This window comes from Arvicola amphibius, chromosome 5 (genome assembly GCF_903992535.2).
Source record: "Arvicola amphibius chromosome 5, mArvAmp1.2, whole genome shotgun sequence".
NCBI classification, from domain to species: Eukaryota; Metazoa; Chordata; class Mammalia; order Rodentia; family Cricetidae; genus Arvicola; species Arvicola amphibius.
In genome coordinates, this window is record NC_052051.1 from 156,672,086 (window position 1) to 156,694,239 (window position 22,154).

Sequence of the window (22,154 nt, forward strand, 5' to 3'; positions counted from 1 at the left end):
TAAAAGTCAATAACATATAATGACATTTTAAACTATTTAGCTACTTTTTCCATAAATGACAAATAAAAATGAAGCCTGTTACTTAAAAGTGGAGAACAAAAAAATCATACATAAGGCATTTAAACAAAGAAATAAATGATAGAAGAAAAAACACTTATCAAAATTAAAAACTTCCAAGGATACTATGCTATAAAGGTCACCAATTAGAAAGTGAAAAAAGAACCCTTGGAACAGGACTTTGTCTCTTTTTTTTAATTACATATCTGATAAGGCATTTGCTCCTAGACTATTCAAAGAACTATTACAATAATTTCAAAATGAAGAAAAAAATCTGATTATAAATTTGCCCATGGGAAATACAAAAACAGACAACAGCACATGAAATTTAAAAAATAAATAAATAAAAATAAAATACCAGACAGCATTAGTCATTAGAGAAATGCAGTCAGGATCACAACAGGATTCTGCTTTCTAGCTACTATAAAAAATACAAGTGGAAAGTAAGATCACAACAGGGCTCAGTCAAATGAGCCTACAAGCAACAGCAGAGGAGGACAGTGACTTGAGCCACACTCCAGAAACGCTCAAGTCTGAGCCAGCAGCAAGACTTTTTCTTGAGAGAGAGAGGGAGAAAGGGAGAGAGGGAAAAAGAAAAAGGAAAAAGGAAAGGAAAACAGAAAAAGGAAAGAAAAAAGAAAAGAGAAAAAAGTCGAATCACAACAAATGTTAGTGAGGATTTAGAGCAACCAGAACCTTCCAGCGCAGCTGATGGGAGTTGAAGATATCGTGATCAAGATACAAGCTCCAGAGCGAGCGAAAGGGTTCAGCAATGAAAAGCTCTTGATCCCAAGCCTGAGTGCCTCCGTCCACTTCTAGGAAACCACATGGTTGTCCGTCTGACCTCCAGGGGCTGTGACCATACGGACATGCACACAAGCACTGTTAACAATCAGAGAGAGAGAAGACGGAGATCTGGAGTTGGGGACCCAGCTTCATGGCAGAGCGTTCACCTGGCAGGGACGGCACCAGACTCAATCCTCTATACTATCAAAAGAAATGTGCATAAGCACAGAGCTCTGTCCCTAAACGTTCCCTAAAGATGTCCCCTGCATGCCCCTTCACAGTCCATTCCCAGAAGCACACCCCGACTCCTCACCACACCACACCACATCCCCACATCCCCTACTGCCGTTTAGAATTCTTCCACAGTAGACAGACAAGTCTGTGCTAGGAAAACCTGTAAGTGAACTCCTGTAACAAGGACTCTGGGGGGGAAGAGGTCTGGCTGCATTTTGGTTTGGGTTGTGCATGTCAGTACAATGTCCCACTGCACTGCTGAGTGTGATAAACTACACAGATACAACAGACCTCTCTGGTGGAAATCTGAGATATTTCTTTCTGTTGTTGTTATGATAAAAATGCTGTGGGTATCCTTATACAAATCTTTTCACAAATTACCTTATGGAAAACGACCTGGCTGATTTTCAAAATCCCAGTACTTGTACTATTCTGAACTGGTACCTGCCGTGTGCAAGACCCCACAAAGAGTTTATGTCCATCCTTTACATTTTAGTCAGGCTAGTGGATGTGCATGGTTTTAATAAGCATTCCCGATGGCAGTGATGGCTTATGGGCTTTGCTAGCGCTTTGCTCATTTCTTAACTTGGTTCTTTCTTTTTCTCATTGAGCTGCAGAAGTTGCATACAGATTCCAAATATGAAATCCTTTGTCAATATGTCTTATAATATTTTTTCCTTTTTATTTTATTAATGATATTTTGTATAAAAAGCTTTAGACTTTAATGAAACCAATGCCTTTCCTGCCCCTCTTATGGCTATTTGTGTATATGATTATTTTCTATTTCTCCATGCCTGATTATAAAGCATGGTTAATTTTATTCATTCACATATCCAAAGGACCTACAACATCTTCAGGCACTTATATAGGACTAAAATAAATGACTGTTGGCTAGGCGGAGTGACACACCCCTTTAATCCCAGTGCTAGAAAGGTAGGGGCAGGTGGATCTCTTTGAGTTCAAGGCCAACCTAGCCTAATGAATTCCAGGACAGTCAGAGCTAGAGAGTGAGACCCTGTCTCAAATAAGCAAATAAACCAAACAAACAAGCAAATGAAATGAATGCCTCCCTGTCACATAAGAAAAGTGTCACACACAAGTATATACGAATGAAAATTTAAAAAATGTCTAGTATGTACTTCAAACATATCCCAGGTGAGGCATATGAAGCAAACTGCTAATAATTGTTTAAAAGTAAGTAAAGGCACACAAAAATTCGTTATATCATTCTATCAATGTTTTCACTTGTTTATACAACAAATAAGTGTTTTCCTTCCTAAGAAAGCACTTGACTGCTCTGCACTGCCACCCATCACGCCTAACAACTTGGCCACACCCATGTTTAAAGCATGCCACCAAGATTCAATTGTAATAACTAACAGGGGCAGTTCACTGGGTAAAAAAGCTACTCACAAAAAAGCCAGGCATGCCTATAACCCAACTCCTGCAGAGCGGAGAGCCCTGGCCAGTCAGCCTGGCCAATAAGAGATGCTCCAGGTTCAATGAGAGATTGTCTCAAAATAAGGTGGAGAACAGAGACCTCCACGCATGGGTGAGCACACCTACAGTGTACAAACATAGACCACACATATAGACAGGAAAAAGTAATACTTAGTCTAAACCAACATGAGCTCTATTCTGTTCAGTACTGAGCTTCTACAAGTCCTGCCACTGAAAACGGGTTACATTTGCTGTGGAGAGCAACAGGAGGCCTTTCAGCAGTACACAAAAGAACACACGTGCATGTGTGTTCAAAGTGCATATTCTGTTGCAGGCACATACACATAAAGGGTCCACCATATGAAACTATCCCACAATGATACAAGTCATTATCTATTGGAAAATGTTCTACTGGAATATACCTGATATATATAAAACCACATGATTGTACAGATATAAATTAAGATAAATGAGTAAGAATCAAACATCCAAGTAGAACATTCAAACTAGTTAAACAGTTTGTCTAAGTCTTTGAAGGTTTGCTGCTGTTGTTTTTGATTTTGGTTTATTTTATTAATTGTTTTGAATCTGGATTGGGAGTTGGTGCTTTGCTGAGAAAGTAGGTAGAAACAGTTAAACACCTACAGAGGAAGCAGGATTGGGCAAATGCAAGGAGCATGGAGCACACAGTGGTTTATACACAATAGGCAGCAGATCAACCCATCGAAGCCAGCATTTCTGAGGACATGAACATAAAGACAAGCACTGGAGCAGGAGATGTCTAGAGGCAGGCAGAGCTCGCTCAGCTGTCCTAGTTCTGAAGTCTAGAATGAGAGCAGTGTGAGAGGGCACTAAGTCGTTTCAGGAAGTCCTTTAAAGTGATGTGAAAGGGACTAAACGGAAATGGGAGTTTATGCTAATATAGGCTTTAAAAATTCATTAGAAAGGTTATTAGAACAAGTACCAATGGAGATGGGAACAAGATCATCTTCTTTCTTCCTGAAAGACACAAAGATTACCTGAATAGAACAGTTAAGGGCTCGTTTTTCCGAAGCAGATTTTTATTCATTCACACAACACTTACTAAAAGTTTACCATGAATCTGGAGCACCCTGACCTCCTACAACAAAGTAAAATAAGTCATAATCTCCTTCCTGACAGACTGCCATTTGTAATACAGTAAAAAAAAGAAAATAAAATGAATCTCAGAATTCTTCCTCAGCAGAATTTCAAGACTGGAAAACCTAGCAGGTATGTGGACTAAGATGGTGGCACTGGGCCCGAGAGATGGTTGAGTGGATGCCGGCTGCCATCCACCCTGGAGCCGACATGGTGAAAGGGTACACCAAGAGAGATTGTTCTCTGATCTCCACACATGTACCACAGCATGCACACACACACAAGTCAAATAGAAAGTAAAATGCCGTTAAAAAAACAGCATGTATTACTAAATCTTCCTCGAGTCTTATGCTTCCTAGACCAAGTCATCAATCACCATCCACACGTAGCCTCGCCGAGTCCCAAAGGTTTCCAAACACACAATTACAAGCATCTCTGCTGGGGCTGAGTGTGGCTTAGTGGTAGAGCACTGGGCTAGCATGTGCAAGGTTCTGAGCCCAACAATACACACACACACACACACACACACACACACACCTCACCTTTAAGCAGCTGTTCCTGGCTGCGAAAATAAGTTATATATAACCTTTTTAATTATTTTCATCTTACCTATAATTATTAATAAACTTAGTTTCAGCAAGAAACTGTCAAAAATTAAAATCTCTAAGTTATTTCTCATACTTTAAAGAAAAGACTACCTGGGGGAAAAAAAGCAAACGTTTTGAGAACAAGAATAAAACACATCAGTAGCAGACTTCTGATGACACCTGGTGGCCACTTCTCCCAGATGGCTCTTCCAGGGATTTGGAGGAAGCATGTGAGAGAACAGGCTCTCGGCTGCTCACTGCACTCCAGGCTTTGTTCGCCTGTCACTCATCCCAAGGACTAGTCTGCATTTCTCTGTGTGCCATCTTTCTTCTCTATGGGACATCACTTCCAGTGAGTCACTCAGAGACGTGTGGCTGCACACGAACCCATCTTCTTCCTACCCGAGTCCCACTCCCTTACCCTTCAACCTTCCTGAACAGGTACACGCACAAAAAGCCTGAACAGTCTCAACCTTTCCCTTTGAGAAATTCAAAAAGAGACAAGCAGCAGAAGTTCTAACCCTACACAGAAGGGATTCTTTCCACAGCTAAGAGCTGCAACAGCAGCAGCTGAGTCAGTGGAGAATGAATAGTCTCTCTCAATCTGCCATTTCAAACCGGACTTCCTACCACACCTGTCCCGCGGTGGTGCTGCCTATCCTAACTGACATCCACTCCTAGAGTCTGTCTATGAAAGCTGGGGAACTAAAGGTGCTGAGCTCAGCCCTCCCAGGCAGGTCACTCCTATCAGAAAAAACAATTTGGAAAAAAGATCACAGAATAATCTCTGATCCTACAAGGAAAAAAGTACTCTTCCAGAAAAATCCTTACAATTTTAAGTTAAATACATAATTCAGACAAGACTATATTCAACACACTAAAACACATTCACTGGATAACACGAGGGGCACTGTTCCACAAATGGACATACAATAAAGTCTGGATGATTCACACAGGACTAGTTCTTGAATACTTGGGTTCCAGCATCTCCACCTCCTATATAATATATCATTGTATATCCTATGAGACTTTAACACATTTCCTCAGTTATAAAAACATAAAGTTCTTTATTAAGTTACCTAAGAAAGGGTCTGATGGTTTTTAATGAATCTACAATTGTTACTACTTCAAAAGACTTAGTTGCCACCTCTTAGTATTGTGTGAACTGCATACGAAAAGAAGAACCGTCAAAGTGTGTGCTACTTGGACTCTCAGTCCCAAAGCATCAGTACTTCCCTCCTGTCCTCTCCCAGATGTAGCAAGACACCTGTGCTGCCTGTGGGGCGGCCCCCGGCAAGATGTGAGGCTTCTTACCCAAAGACAGGGGAAAACTGAGAGCTTCCTTCAGTTGCCAAGGAATGGGCCACCTTGGCAGTAGACCACCTACCCCGAGTCCTTTGTATGATAACTCCTGAAACCAGAGCTACCCAGCCAAGATCAGTCCCAAGTACTCATGCCACAGGATTATAAACACGTTAGTCACTACATTTTGATGTATTAGTTACTGGGCAACAGACAACTAACATAAAGTCCTTCTCTAGCCTGGGCAGTAGTGGTGCACGCTTTTAATCCCAGCACTCAGGAGGCAGAGACAGTAGACCTCTGTGAGTTTGAGGCCAGTCTGGTATACAAAGGGGGTTCAAGGACAGCCAAAGCTGTTACACAGACAAATCCTTTTTGAAAAATAAATAAATAGATGAGTAAATAGAAAAATAGATAAAACCCTCCTCTCTGATGAGGATATGAGGATATGGCTCAGGAGTACACCTCCTTCACTGGCATCTGTATATTTTCCTTGCTACCCTAACAAGAAGCTTCTGTGCTAAGTACTTATCAGTACTAAGACACACAGGAGAAGGGCCAAACACTATCAGTCATATGAAATGCTTTGCAGAGCAGAATTCCTCCCCACTTATTTTAAAACTATAATAAAATGATATTTACATTTATCTCTCCTACGACCAAAATGAGATCTGATATCACAATCAAAAATTGAACCAAATCAAGAGTTATTAAAGGATTATGTAATAAAGTGATAAAGTAGAGCAAATTTTAAATTTAATTTCATACAGCATAAAGGAAATATCTTATTATATCCTGCTGTATCCTGAAAAATATGCTCATTTGGGATGGAAACATTCGGCTTCTAGAATCTACTGAGCCAACAGCTTGCCTCAGAGGTACAGGCAATTAGGGATTCCTTCCCAGTTAAATTCAGAAATTCAGCATTCCTAAACTCGCAGGTCATGTGGGGAACACTTGTGGCACCACGGGTCAAGCTGTCTGAAGTCACAGTCCATTGGTTACTGTCACCACACAAATGACCATTCACCTATTGGTTTTGGAAGGCATTCCATTCAAGCTTAGGGCATGCAGAGCCCCTTACTTAGCATGGAGTGTGTAGAAGTGCTACCACCAAGTTATCAGGTGACTCAAAGGCCCTCGGTTCCCAGCACCCACATCCAAGAACACTTAAAGATAAGCAGGCTAGAACTGTGTGCTCCCAAGCCTAAGAAACAGAAGAAACTAGAATTCACTCAAATACTTGAAACCAGAACTATATTTCTATTTCAGAGAAAACCATGTTATATTTCAAAATCTAATTCAATTCTGCTAAAAATTCAAACATTTGTTTAGTGCTTAAATTAGAATTAAAACAAAACTTAATCTCCATATTGATGAAGATCAATGCACAATGAGAAAACAGTGAGCAGGTCCATCAGCATCTTACCACTACCCTGTACCCCTAGTCTCACACCACTACTCAGGAAAACACAGTGAGCAGGTCCATCAGCATCTTACCGCTACCCTGTACCCCTAGTCTCACACCACTACTCAGGAAAACACAGTGAGCAGGTCCATCAGCATCCTAGCGCTACCACGATCCCTAGCCTCACACCACTCACGACTCAGGAAGATGGACTGACAGCAATACAAAGCACAGGCCGCACGGTAAGCACACTGGAAAATTAGCTCATCACTCATACTTTCCTTTACTTGACTTTCTTAAGGTTTTCAAACCTTCCCACATTTGCAGTACTACTTTCTAAACACCTTAAAGCAATTGGGCATTAACTTAACTTTACGACAATTTTATATCAACTATCTCTGACAAATGTGTTTCACACTCAAAGATTCTACACAAAAAGTTAAAACTTAATCTATCTTTTTAAAGGGACTTCTTAAAATCAATACTTTGGTAATATTTCCATCTAATTTTTTAAGAAAAAATTACTGGTCCAGAAATAGCGGGGCTAAGACAAAGGAGTGCCAAGTCCATGAGCACAGAATGGGAGAGTCCGGTGTCGTTAAAGCACACACTAGTGCTTTGTCGCCTGCTATCGGGAAAGGTTGCTTTATTATCAGTGTAACTAATCACAATGAAACCGCCTCTTACAACTAAAGACATTATAATGAATTTTCTTTACAGCTATAGAGAAATGGGATTTGCTGTTTCACATCAAATAGAACAGGCTATATAAATTCTTCTTCCTATTTATTGTAAAATATAATTTCATCTATAAAATCAGTCATGAAATATTAAAACTGAAACAACAGAATTTACGTCCTTTACTTAATTTAGTTTAAACGGTCTATTCACTAAAACTAGAGGTGGGAGGTTACCCGTGATGGAGCCCTTTTCTCATTAACTGTTTCCATTAGACCCTTGGTTTTCAAGAATTTACAATGCAGCCATTAAAAAAGCATTTTATGATAAAAATTAGTCTATGTTCCTTACAGTTCCCTTCTTCCCTTTCAAAAGCAAGAGGATGACGACGTTACATATGAATGCTGAGAAAGGGGAAGGCACAGAAGCAGAAGAGGAGAAACGGGTCGCCCTGAAGTTTCAACATTAGTGGGAAAGAGCTCTGAGCTACACAGAGAACATTTTTAATTTCATCTCAGCTGCACCAAATCGGCTGGAGGACACAGGCAAGTTTCAGCTTCCTTGCTGCAATCCAAGAAGAAAAGACTAAGATTGCTAAATTCAATCAAAATATAAATCTGGAGGGACTGTAACAAAAGTAAATAAACCCCGGGAGAGGAGGGCAGCGCTAAAGACACACTGGCAGTGCCCTGGCCTCCTGTCAGGTCGGAGCAGAGGGATACAAAGAGCTTCAGGGAGAGGACTGAAAGGACTAATTTTAGAAGGAATCTGGAAAACACTGTAATTCCAGATGTCAATAAGCTAACACACCATATAAAACTATCAAGTCTCAAGACATTTGGAATATAAATTATTAGGTACCAAAGATCTGAGTGCTAAGAAAGTATATTTAGAAAGGAGATCTTCAGCATTAAATTTTAAATGAATATAGTTCTACTCAAGTTCATTTATATAATAAGGTTAATTTTTTCCTCTCAGTAGAGAAATTATAGGTAATTTTTTCTCCAATACATGGCATTTTTCTATACTTTCCAAAATATCTTTTAGGGACAGAGCTAAGTGTGCAGCTTAAGAAAAAAGGTTGCTACCCGTTACTGAAGCAATAGAAAGTGATGGTTGCCATCAAAGTGAAAGGGTGAAGCCTTTAACTGGACGTGGACACCTGCAGCAGTACTGACCAAACAAAAGGGTCAATAAAAGCAAAGTCAGGGTAACACAATTATAGTCAGAGAAGCTGGAGGTCAGACTGGTCAAACAGGAGGGAAAACAGACACTAAGAAAGCTACCTATGGCTCCTTAAATCTCGTATTAAACATGCAAGAATGGGAGTTGGGGTTGGCTGGAGAACTAGTAACACTGAGCACATCCAGAGTCCATTCTCCACTCAACAGAACCCGGCTGACTCCAGGGCTGGCCTGATGGAATATGATGAACCTACAGCCCATTCCGTCAGAAAGAAGGGGGTTCTTTGAAAGAAAGATGGTGTCAGGAAGACTTAGGAGCAAGATTAAGCATTACCAATTTGTTAAAACTCTTAAGTAAATAAAGCATTTTAATGACTTGGTGACAGATGGACGGACGGACGGATAAGTGGACTGACAGATGGATACAGAGAGGGAAGGGGACATAAAGGACAGCTCTGTATATATTAAGTTCAGGGCAAATTGGCAAACACAAAAGAGTGCTAGAAAGAGAAAGTTATATTGACAAAAAATATATCAGATAAGATTCATGAATGGAACTAAGTCGGACAGAGTATTTTGATATGGAGCATAATCTTTGCATGATGTTTAACCTGTCTCTCCACAAACCACTGACTAGCTCCAAGGTAAAAATAAAGTAACAAAATAAAATGCAACTCACGGGGGAGGATAATAGTATCTTGGCTGGGTGATCAAAACCAGCATCCTCGATAAAGGACAGACGGACACAGTGAACCCTAAGTAAGATGAGACATCCTGATAACACCTCATTACCCAAGCATCACATCAGCCAAGAATAGAAAACCTATGACTAAGTGGAAATCGCAAGCAAACATGCCACCAGTAGTGTTCTGTTTAAATAAATAAATGGTGAGAAAGCCCACCAGCCTCAAAAAACTGAGCGTCACAAAGACAGCAGTTACAAGAATGTTCAAAATGACAGGAGGCTAAGGAAACATGAAGACTAGATGGAACCTCTGAAGACAGACCCTATGCCAACCCTGACAAATGTAATAAAGGCATTTTGGGTCGACTCACATACTGTCAATGTACATTTACAAAACTGATTAATACTACAGCCATGTAAGAGACTATCTCTACTGGATTTCCTTTGGTTTGATTTGTTGGGTTTTTTTGTTCTTTAAGGCACTATGTAGTCATGGCTGAGCAGGAACTCAGAGATCCTCCTGCCTCTGTCTCCCAAGTGCTGGTATCAAAGCAGATCAACATCACGCCCAGTTCATCTTTAGGAAGTTGTCAACCGAGTGTTCCTGAGCAAAGGATCATGATGCAAACATATACGGGGGCTGGCTCAAGCACGCACGCACGCACATAGACACAGACACACACACACTCACACAGACACACACACGTGGCTATGAAGACCAAGTCTATGAGAAAATGACAAAAGGAGAAAACGAACAGGCAGGGCCAAAGAGAGCGCTCAGTGATAAAGATCTGCCTAACACACACAAGGCCCTGGATTTTATCTCCAAGAATAAAGGCAGAGGGGGTGAGGTACAAATTGACAACAATACAGGAATCACTATAAAGTTTACATAGATAGGTATTCTAGGAAAAAATGTGTTTATTTTCACATTTTTCTCTTAAATTTGGAATGTTTTTTAAATAAAAAGTAAAATAGGAAGGAAGGAAGGAAGGAAGGAAGGAAGGAAGGAAGGAAGGAAGGAAGGTAGGAAGGAAAAGAATGGGAGAACAGAGTAATTTTATATATTAACTTATATACCAAGAATCACTTACCAAAAGGACTGGAAAGGTTAAAATTCAAATAAAATCAAACATGGCCAATCAGTTCTAGAAAGATGGCTCACAATAAAGGGCACAATTACTCTTGTATAGGATCTGAGTTCACAACCACCTGGAACCTCTGCCTCTGACTTCGGCAGGCATCTGCAGTATGTACATAAACACACACACAGAGAGAGAGACATGCACAGACACACACAGAGACACATGCACAGACACACACAGAGACACAGAAAGACACACACACAGAGAGACATACACACGCACAAACATTAAAAATAATTGTCTTTAAAAAATATTTTAAAAGGCCATCAACCCGGATAAAGTCTGGAATTTTAAAACTATCTGCAGTGAAGGACACACTGCAGGCCTCCTCCAGTAGCGAGGATGATGGTGGCCTCCTCCCAACAGAGCCTCTGGATGACAGGAGCACAGGATGCTCCGGTATGACACTTTCCCTGATTTTTGTTTGTTTCCTCTGAAAGAGTATCTTACTTCTATGTAGTCTAGACGGTCCTCAAACGCCTGCTTCCGACTTCTAATTGTTGAGACTACAGATTACAGGAGTGAACCACCGCATCTGAGAACACAAGCAAGACAACACAGATGACTGGAAGAGAGACAGTGAGTAGTCCTGAGCCTTCTCTCCTCCGGTGCTAACCTCAGTCACAAAGCCGTGTCTTCCGTGCTTTGGGCCAGGTGTTCTCCCTGGGATCACCTTCAAACTCTTACTTTTTGAAAAAAAATCCAAGTATCAGTGTAAGAATCTCACTTTTACTTCACTGGATCTCAAGTTCTTTAATGTTGCATTAGGTCTAGTGCTCACTAATTTCAAAAGGGCTTGCTTGACACTGTTTGCAAGCATTTTATGTTATTTTTGGTCTCTCCATAATAAAATTAGCAGTGACCAGACTTAGTCCTAAACACTGAAACAGACTATTTTGCAAGTCCATTAGACATAGTATGTCCGCCAGTTTTCCTATAACAAAACGATTTCCAATAAAATTTTGTGTATTAAGCATTTGAAGAAACAAAAAAATAGTATTCACCATATAAACAGGTCTCTCAGAGTCTGAATAAAACTACTGCCAACAGCAGACAAAGTGAGGTCCCACATATAAGTTTTTTGTTTTTAATCAAGATTTTGTTGTTTTGTTTTTGATTTTTTGTTTTTGTTTTTTGGGTGTTTTTTTTTTTTGTTGTTTTTTTCTTTTTTGATTTTCGAGACAGGGTTTCTCTGTGTAACAGCCCTAGTTGTCCTGGAACTAGCTCTGTGGACCAGGCTAGCCTCGAACTCACAGTGATCCGCCCGCCTTTGCCTCCCAAGTGCTGGGATTAAAAGCATGCGACCACTGCCCGACAAGATTTTGTTTTTAATTATGTGTCTATGTATGTTTTAGTGTGGATTTATGTACATGAGTACAGTGTCTGCAGAGGTCAGAAGGGGACATCTGATCCATCTGGGATTGGAGTTGCAGGTGAGTGTGAGCTCCCCAACAAGAGTGATGGGGACTGAACACAGGTCTGCAAAAACAGCGTGTGCTCTTAACTGCTGAGCCATCTCTCTAGCCACCTTTTCCTTCCTTCCTTTCTTCCATTCTTTTGTTTGGTATGTTCTGGTTTCGGTAAGAAGTCTATAAAAAATTTTAATAACCAAATGTGTACAAGGAAAAAGGCAAGATCATACACACACACAAATACTACTCAATTTCAAAAAAATAAAGTTAAATTTGTAGGAAAATGAAATGGCTGAGAATGTATTATATTAAGCAAGATCACAAAAAAAAATCTCAGAAAAAAATAAGCCAATATTCTCTCCTATTTGGGATCTCACTGATAATGTATGAATTTATGTAAACAGAAGTACAAGAGGGTGCAGTGTGGATGAAGGAGGGAAACAGAAAGGCTAATTACAAGGGGAGGAGTGAGGACTGGTGCAGGCAGTGGTTATGAACGAGCATACAAAGCCAACTGTTTTTCTAGCTATACTTCTGTCACGGTTTGTTTTGCTTTGCTTTTGGTGGTGAATATGAGCACCAAAAACACTGAAGAGCTGGTCATGGTGCTGATGCCTTTAATCCCAGCACTGTGGAGGCAGAGTCAAGAAGATCTCTGTGAGCTCAAGGCCAGCCTGGACTACACTGCAAGTCCCAGGACTCAAGGCTATGTAGTGAGACCCTTTCTCACAACAACAAGAAAAAGTATGCTGAAGGCTGGAGAGATAGCTCCACTGGTAAAGTGTTTACCTCACAAGCAAAAGGACCTGGGTGTGAGCCCAAGAGACCACATAAGTGCCTGACACAGTGGTGCACACTTGCTATCCCAACGCTGAGGCTGAGCAGAAGGAGCCCTGGCCAGTGGGAGTGCTCATCTCAAAGCAGGATAAAAGCAAAGGATGTATGTGGCATGCACACACACACACACACACACACACACACACACACACTTTCTCTTGCTTGGAAAGGGGATGTAAGGAAGCTGATACTAAGTAGCTTCTCTCTCCCTGTGTTTCCTTGTTCCCACCTTACAGAACCCCACACTTCACCTCTGCCATGCCCACACTCTCTCCTGTTTCCCGAGTGGAGGCTGTGCTGGTGGTGAATCACAAAGCCCAGTCAGCGCTCTATGCTGTACTTTGGTCTTCCTGTATCAACACCAACCCTCTACGAACACAGCTAGGGAGCAAAGGTATGAAATTCCAAGGATAGATTCTGAACGAGAAAATCTGCTCTGTAGCAGAAACTTACACTTCAAAGAGTCCTTTGGTTGATGCTGGAAAGATTTATTTGGGAACCACTGAGCCTCCCTGACTCTTCAAAGAAAAAAAAAAGAAAATATACATTTCATGTTTATGTACTGAACCCTCACAGCTGTAGACAGGAAGTATGTTGAGGGTAAGGGTCAGCCAAAAACACATAATGAACATATTTAAACAAGACTACTACATGGGTCTCTAAAGATGCTTGTCTGCACTATAGTATGCTATACAAACTTCCTTCCAATGTCACACTTTAGCAAGCACTGCCGTGATGTCACAATAAAATACATAAGAGATAGCAGATCCTGCTTCCTGAAGGTTCTTAATGAAAACCATTTGATCTCATTTTTAGAAAGACTGTCATTTCTATTCCTTTCCTTCAATGACCTAAAATTTCTAAGCTATTTTTAAAACTGCATTACCACCTTCCTTTAAATTCTAATGGTCTTATAATTATATTTTAAATTAGCATGCACTCCTTTAACTGATACTCTTTATTGAAAAAGAATTGATCTAATATACATCAAATTCTGCTCCTTAAGTCACACCCAGCAGAAACCACTAATGAACTATATACTTCTAAAGAAGTGGCTGTTACTGGTTCTAGATCTCAAACACAAAGCTCCAGTTATATTTATCAGGGTTCTTTCTGCAGAACAATTAGTAATTGAAGAGCATGCTGAGCTTGAGTTACACTTGATGATTCAGCCAGTGTTACTCAGCCTGCATTAGATTTTTTTTCCTACCACGCTTTTAATTGTCTTACCTAGCTTTATTTAAATCTATTTTTAATAAAAGAAAAAAGACCCACTATATAAGTAGAAACAAAAGAGAAGTATGAACACCAAGCCCGCAGAAAAGTATTCAGAATTAGAGCATGGAGATCATCTAGCTTTCCAAATTGGAGAAAAACAGGAGCCCGAGAACCCGAAACTCCTGTAAAAATCTTACACTCCACACGCACCTAGAAGAGACCATATGGGATCACTTCCCTGTGCCTGCCTTAATGCAGACAGCTCTGCCACAGGTCTCTCTAGCTTCTACCTTCCTGGTAAGGGACTGAGTCTGTCAGAAACTATGACATTCCCTAATTGCAAGTGCTTGACAGGTCTCACGATTTTGACAATTTTAGCACTTTGGTTATCAAACAAAAATAGTAGTACTATTTGGTTCTAAAGTACATTTAATTTGACACAGGGCTGCTGAAACCACATTTCTACTCCTCCTGCATAACTTTCCAAGCGGTCGCAGTGACACCGTGACAACTTAACTTTACAGTGTAACTGGTAGTTATAAGACAGAATCCCAGTGAAGATTTTAATATGACATAAGAAAACAAGGCTATCAAAATCAAGGAGGAAAATCAGAAATCGGCAAGTGTTGATTTCCCAAAAAATGTCCCTTTTTCTCAACAAACTGTCTAGGCAAAAGAAGATGTTCAAAGCCACAGGGAATCATAATTATATTTTAAGTTAGCATGCACTCCTTTAACTGATACCTACCGTGAGCTAGACAGAAAACGAGGAAGTCTGTCATCTACTAGAATGATAAAGGCAAGTGTGTTGCTCTGAAAATAAACTACAAAGGTAAAGAAAGAGTAACCTGGGAAAAGGAAGAACACCTCTCATGGGTCTGCTTCTACACTCACTCTTTTCTCTTGTGGCCTGACTTTTGTTTGTTCCGCCTACTTGTCTGTGCATACATGACTTTCCTCTTTAAATCTGCATGGCACTGAACAGCTGGACTGCTCCCACTGATAACCGTGCCCACAGGCAAGCTGTCTCTCCTGTGAGGCAAGGATAGTAAGAAATAAAGCCTGATGCCAGAGGGCATTATGAGGTAAAGTCAGTTATTTAGTGACATATAAACTTGTCAATAATGTGCTCAAAGCGGTGCCTGGAACAGAGGAAGTGATAAGCAGGAATTAACAGAATCAGGAGACCAGTTTTACTGACGTACTTAGGAGTCAAAATCTGTGACACTTCCCCAAGATCACATCTCCACCTCCAGCTTTCTCTTTCCGCTCTTCATACACACTACACGGAGCCCACGAAGACAGGCATGTGAGACAGAAATCATCCAAGACTACAGCACAGACCACAGTGTAGGAACACAATGTGTTACCCGAGTCCTTCCGTGTAGACCTCCTCCCCTCTTTACTCTTCTTAGAAAGCTAAGACTCTTACTGATTCTCTCTCCTCTCTCTCTCTCTCTCTCCTCTCTCTCTCTCTCTCTCTCCTCTCTCTCTCTCTCTCTCTCTCTCTCTCTCTCCCCCCCCGCCTCCCTCCCTCCTTGGTGTTTCCTTTTTTAGAACAGAGTATGGATCCAATGCACTGTATACACCAGACAAGCACAACCTAGAAAGCTACATCCCAGACCTTACCTGCTGTTTATCAATTATGTCTGAATTTTTAACGATAATGCAACTTTGTTCTGTGTGCTTCTGAACTTTAAAAAGTGGGGACAGCGGAGAATACTATACGCAGTCTTGTACATTTAGTTTTGCTTCCATTAATACTTATATTCCTTTAGTTTGAGAGGTCTTCTCAAGCTGCCTGTGGTAGTGAAGGTTGTCAGGATAGTGAGGTATGGCTGGCCTTAAGCCTATGTTCCCTCAGCCTCTGGAACAGCTGGGGTTGTAGATGCACACAGCCTATCTAAGGCTTTCCTCTGGTACATGGCTTTAGGCACTCAAGTAAGTTTTTCCCTGGGGCAATGTTTCTCAAATGTTATCATCACCAGGGTTTGTCAGCCCAAGTCTTGAGCACAGAAGAAACAGGCAAACAGAGAAGTTTGTGAGTTTGAGATTAGCTGGATTTACATAAATAATTCCAGGCCAACCAGAACTACATAGTGAGATTAATTTCCATTAATTCTGGAAAACAATTTGGCACCACTGCTGTAAAATAAAGACTAAGAATAATTTGAACACTCAGGTGGCTGATGAAGGATTCTGAGTCAGAGTACACACAGCTCACATCACTGTGAGTCACACACATACTCCTTGTCTTACCTAAGCACTCTGGATGCTTTCGAACCTCCCAACAATACTGCCAGGCCTTTTCACCATATAACTGGTGTATAAATTACACACCAGTAAGTTCTGCTACTGATCAACGGGAGCATCTTTATACTTATCTCTTTGGTGAGCGTGTATGAAATATATACTTGAAGATTATTTTCTCTCTCTCTCTCTCTCTCTCTCTCTGTGTGTGTGTGTGTGTGTGTGTGTGTGTGTGTGTGAGGGAGAGGGGGAGAGAATGGGTGTGTAGTTGTAGAGAAAGTCAATTTCCGCCTTCCACCTTGTCGAGGCAGTCTCCAGCTTCTGCTCCTACACTGTGGACCCCAGGAGCAGGTCTCCTGTGTCCCTCCACGGTCCATCTCACAGGACGAACACGGGGCTGAGACGTGACTTCTCACTTGGGTTCATCAGTCTTTAGCAGCTATCACTTTACCTGCTAATCTCCCTAACCTGTTTCCTAATATTCTGACTTTTGCTGCTTGCTCTTCAAACAGTATTAAACTTTTACCAATAATATGTACTGATACATTCAATTTTGTTAATATGCCTGATCATTTCTGGGTCTTTTTCATATACCATTATCCAATAATAATGACAATAAAACTCATTTTTTCCCTTATGACTTCTATCTTTTGTGATTGACTCAAAAATCTCAAGTCATACATGCAACTATTGCCCTGGATTACCTTCTAAACGTTTTATAGCTTCACCTTCAATATGTAAGTCTTTTATTAAGCTGTGAATGACTATTTCCAGCTACATAAATTAGACATGCGTCCCATGAACAGCAAGCTCCTATTTGCTGATGTGCACACATACAGACAGCTGCAATTTTAAGGTGTGAAAGTGGAATAAGCGAACCTGAGAAGGCGCTTGACACCTGGAGCCCTGCCTCTGACTGTCGCACTTCCCAGGGCTCTCCTCAACTACCCTGAGAGGTCCCAGAATGCCCTGCCCTCTTTTAGGGTACACCGTGCCCTGCAATCTCCTTCCTACCTACTCCTGGGCTCTGCCGTACATTACAACGTGTCTGATAACAAGTCTATACACTGCCGTGGGGGAAAGGGGGGCAAAGTGCCTACAATCAGACATCTAAGGACTTAACTGTTGGATGAGTGACGGCTAAAGTGTCGTGAAGTCAGTAGACTGGCCTATGACTCAAAGAGCGGCTATACAGTCACACTGCCTTGGCTAGAAACTAGCTCCACCATTTAAGAGCTGCACAAACTGTGTGCCTACCCTAAACTGAATGCACCGTAGTGGATAAAATGTAGGACACGGCTTCAGAGAATGTGCTGGGGACTAAATGAGATTATGAAAAGTTTACACCAGCCGGGCAGTGGTGGCGCACGCCTTTAATCCCAGCACTCGGGAGGCAGAGGCAGGCAGATCTCTGTGAGTTCGAGACCAGCCTGGTCTACAAGAGCTAGTTCCAGGACAGGCTCCAAAGCCACAGAGAAACCCTGTCTCGAAAAACCAAAAAAAAAAAAAAAAATGATTTGGGGGCTGGAGAGATGGCTCAGAGGTTAAGAGCATTGCCTGCTCTTCCAAAGGTCCTGAGTTCAATTCCCAGCAACCACATGGTGGCTCACAACCATCTGTAATGGGGTCTGGTGCCCTCTTCTGGCCTGGAGGCATACACACAGACAGAATATTGTATACAAAATAAAGAAATAAATAAATATTTTAAAAAAAAAAAAAAAAAAAAGTTTACACCAACTAAGAGCTCAAAACATTATTGTTAGTTTCATGGAATTCTGTTTATTACCTTTATTACTCCTTAGTACCAAGTCCTTAGTATTTCAGACACTTCCAATTTTCTGGGGTATACGCAAGAGAGCCAAATTGTTAAAAAAATAAAAAAGTAACATTACATCCAGAAAATAACCATGCACATAAACGCATTAATGCTCAAAAAGAGAAATGAAACTCCCTGTTGGGAGCTATCCATCCACCCTCTCCCCAAGAGTCCTCCTCCATAGCTACCAGTGGGAAAGTTCTGGATACAATCCTAGGAAGCTGTAAGCTCCTTTATACTTTGATGCTGTCATCAACTGCAGTCTTCTCTGCAGCTACTTCTTGGCTATAGGTAGGTAGTCAAAATGAAGAGGGAAACACCATAATCTAATTACAGTAGTAAGATAGTATAGTTGGAGAATAATGAAAAAAATATAAGTCACTTTCCACCAAAAGAAATCTTTAATACAGATATAGGTATGTATACATGAGATATAGGTTGTGTTATATTTGAATCTGGAAAGTCCCCCACATGCTCCAGTTCTGAACTCTTGATGCCCAGCTTGTGGTCTTATTTTGAAGCTTGTAAATCCTTTAGGAAGAACTTCTTAGGCAAAAGATGCCCTGCCCCTGACCCCAGTCTGTTTTTGCCACAGAGGGGAACAAGGATCCAATTGGGTGGGTATCAGACTAAACACCACTCTTGCTACAGTCTGGCAAACAACCTGTCGTTTATCCATGATCTGAAAAACCTGAGCAAGGCTCAATTCAAAACTAATGGACGAATTTATATCTGGGGAAGAAAACTCCAAGATATCGTAGCATGCTTTTAACCAGATTTACAGTAAGAAAGACAAAAGCAAAGCACAAAGATTTGGAAAAGAGTCAGTATGGCAAAGAGCTGTAAGAACACCTGTCAAGTTGTGGACAAAACAATACACAAAGAACTGTAATTATTAAAGAGATCAGCACCGTTAAAGAGAAGCACAACAAGGTGCTGTGACAAATCAAAGTTTGCCTCCTTGCTAAGACTCTAAGAAGATGGCCTTGCTGGGGGAGTGTGCCACTTGTGTGCCACTGAGCATGGGCTTTGATATTTCAAAACCCCGTACCAAGCCAGGTCTTCTCTTTCTTTCTTTCTCTCTCTCTTTTTCACTCTCCCTCTCCTTCTCCCCCTCCCCCTCCACCTCTCCCTCTCCTCCCTTTCCTTCTCCCTCTCCCTCTCTCTCTCTCTGTCTGGAACTTGGAGAACTCGGGTAAGCAACTGTCCCAGCACCATGCCTGCCGGCCTGCCTGCCTACCCAATGCTTCCAGCCATGACTGTATACTAACTCTGAAACTACAAGCAAGCTCCTAATTAAGTGCTTCTTTTCTTTTATTTAATTTATGTATTTATTTATTTTTGGTTTCTGTGTAGCTTCAGAGTCTCTCCTGGAAGCCACTCTGTAGACCAGGCTGACCTTGAACTCACAAAGATCCATGTGTCTCTGCTTCCTGAGTGCTGGGATTAAAGGTGTCTGCCACCACTGCCCAGCTAAAGGCTTCCTTTGATAAGGTGTCATAGTGGCTCCTCACAGCCAAAGAACAGTAACTAACAAACACTATCCCACCCAGAAATTGCAATGACAGTTGCTGCTAAGAGCAGAGGCATTTAGATTCCCTGGACCCTCACAAAGACTACACTGTGTAGAGAGAGTTAAGGGTCCTGCTACCTGGGACTACACAGGACCTGCAACAATAACAAGTAGCACCTCCAGTTGCCTTCACTCAAAACGTTCAGATGCTCAAGTATACACCAAAGTGGTAAGCACCAGCCAGCACTTGAAATGCCACTTCTCCTTGCTTAGCCAGTTTTTGAGGGTAAATTAACAGGAGTCCAGCAAGCTAACTGGTAATAGTCACATTAAACCTTTTTGCTCTTGAAGTTACCTTATTTTAAAGGAATCCAGGGCTGTTTATGAGATGTTGTGACACAGAAAATATACTATCTCTCTCCACTCCCTAGGAACTAGGTGATCTGGCCAATCTTACATCCTACTACTTAGAACTTTAAATGACACAATGATGGAGAGGCAGAAGGGACTCAGGAGTGCATCACAAAGGTGGTAGCTTCTCCAGTCAGTAGCAAAATTCTAAGCAGACTATTTACAGGATGTGGCCAAGCTATGACCTCAGACCCCCAGTCTCTCCTGCCTGCTATGACTCTTCCAGTACATGCCCCTTCTGCTCAAGTCAAAGCCCATTCCTAGCTGACATCCAAGAACCATGAGCAGCAGTGCAATGCCTCGCCCCCAGAGAACACGGGATCAACACTAGACTGTACTGCCACGGCCAGTCACTACCTAGTACTCCGCTATCCTGTCCATCAGTTTACTTGGTGCAATGACTGGGACAAAGCAGGCAGGCAATGCTTCCTGTATGAACTCCACAGCTAGGGAGTGTTAGGCCACCGTGCAGAAACACCCACTAGCACTTATTGCCGAGAGGGTCAAAGTGCCAGGTGGATCTGCACACGTAACTCATTCGGGAATTTACAAACTAGGATTCTTTTCATCACCTAATTAGCAAACACTCTCTCTCTCTCTCTCTCTCTCTCTCTCTCTCTCTCTCTCTCTCTCTCTCTCTCTGTGTGTGTGTGTGTGTGTGTGTGTGTGTGTGTGTGTACGTATGTATGTATGTATGTGTGTGTGTGGTGCATTTATTGATTTTTCTTAAAAGAGAAATCCAACAAATTAGGATTCTATTTTACTAGCATTCTCTTCCAGTAAGAAAAGCCTAATTTGGGCCATGCAGTGGTGGCACACGCCTTTAATCCCAGCACTCGGGAGGCAGACGCAGGTGGATCTCTGTGAGTTTGAGGCCAGCCTGGTCTACAAGAGCTAGTTCCAGGAAAAGCTATAAAACTACAGAGAAACCCTGTCTCAAAAAGAGAGAGAGAGAGATAGGGAGGGAAGGAGGGAGGGAGGGGAGGAGGGAGGGAGGGAGGGATGGAGGCAGGCAGGCAAAGCAAAGCCTAATTTGGGAAAATGGCACCTGGACAAAATACATGTCTACTAAAACTTGCCACCAACTCAAATGTTGTGTCCCACAAGGTTACACCACCCCACCAGGTAATTTCCACTACATTTGCAGATCTGTTTTAGCACTTACAAGGTACATTTACTAAGATAGCCAAGTGTTAGTTTTCCAGAACCTAGAATGATGGCTGGCACAAACAGGAAGAGGAGACATTGCTTTGGGACCATACCCACTGTTGGTGCTCCGCTGCAACTTTTCTACAAACCTGAAAAACGCTTAAAAAGGTTTTTGGTTTTGGAGACAGGGTTTCTCTGTAGCTTTGGAGCCTATCCTGGAACTAGCTCTTGTAGACCAGGCTGGCCTCGAACTCAGAGATCCACCTGCCTCTGCCTCCCGAGTGCTGGGTGGCTAAAAGAGGTTTTTTAATGTAACCAGTTCTCATCTGCTGTACCACAGAGCCTGGCTTGTGCCAACAGGAATACTCCTATCTGGAACAAGACATAGTACTAAACATTTGAATGTGGACATTGATTTTGCTCAAGTTATTTTATGGATGTTTGTGAATTTGGAGTAACGTCTATACAAGGTTGTCCTGCTTTATGAGCTATAGCGTATGTTCAACGGACAAGAGGTCTTCAAATATTTTCTAATCAGTATTTTGTTTCAAAATGGACTAAGAGCCCACCAATTAGGTACATACTGTGTGTGACCAGCCCTGTCAAACATTGGCTAAAAAGTCACCATTGGATATGACTGCCCATTACATAATAAAAAAATCCGAGAGGGGGGAGGGGGAGAGGAAGAGGGATACAGAGAAAGAGAGGGGATGTGAGTGTGGAGCGGTGTATTCACAGAGGCCAACTCCGCCAAGAGGTACTGTTCCAGAACTCTTCAATATAGAAGCTCCACTCAAAACCCAACGCTACCAACAGGGGTCAGCAGCCACTGTTCCCAAGGCCCAGCAGACTGAGCTGCAGACAGAAGGCAAGCACAGCCGGTGGTGGTCCCGAGGGTGCCGAGGTTAAGTGGGACGAGGCGC

The 22,154-nt window shown here is 41.8% G+C and overlaps 1 protein-coding gene across 2 annotated transcripts in view; it reads right to left on the reverse strand.

Annotated features, from left to right (window-relative positions):
* The window catches only part of Znf407 (zinc finger protein 407), a 366,869-nt gene that overhangs the window by 343,987 nt on the left and 728 nt on the right, over positions 1-22,154 (reverse strand). The window contains exon 1 of one of the 2 annotated variants that reach the window (XM_038330536.1): positions 11,076-11,091. The exons of the other annotated variant lie outside the window; for it this stretch is intronic. The gene's annotated coding sequence lies outside the window, so the exon portion shown is untranslated. Of the gene's footprint in view, positions 1-11,075; positions 11,092-22,154 lie in introns of those variants that run through there. 2 annotated transcript variants of the gene reach the window in all.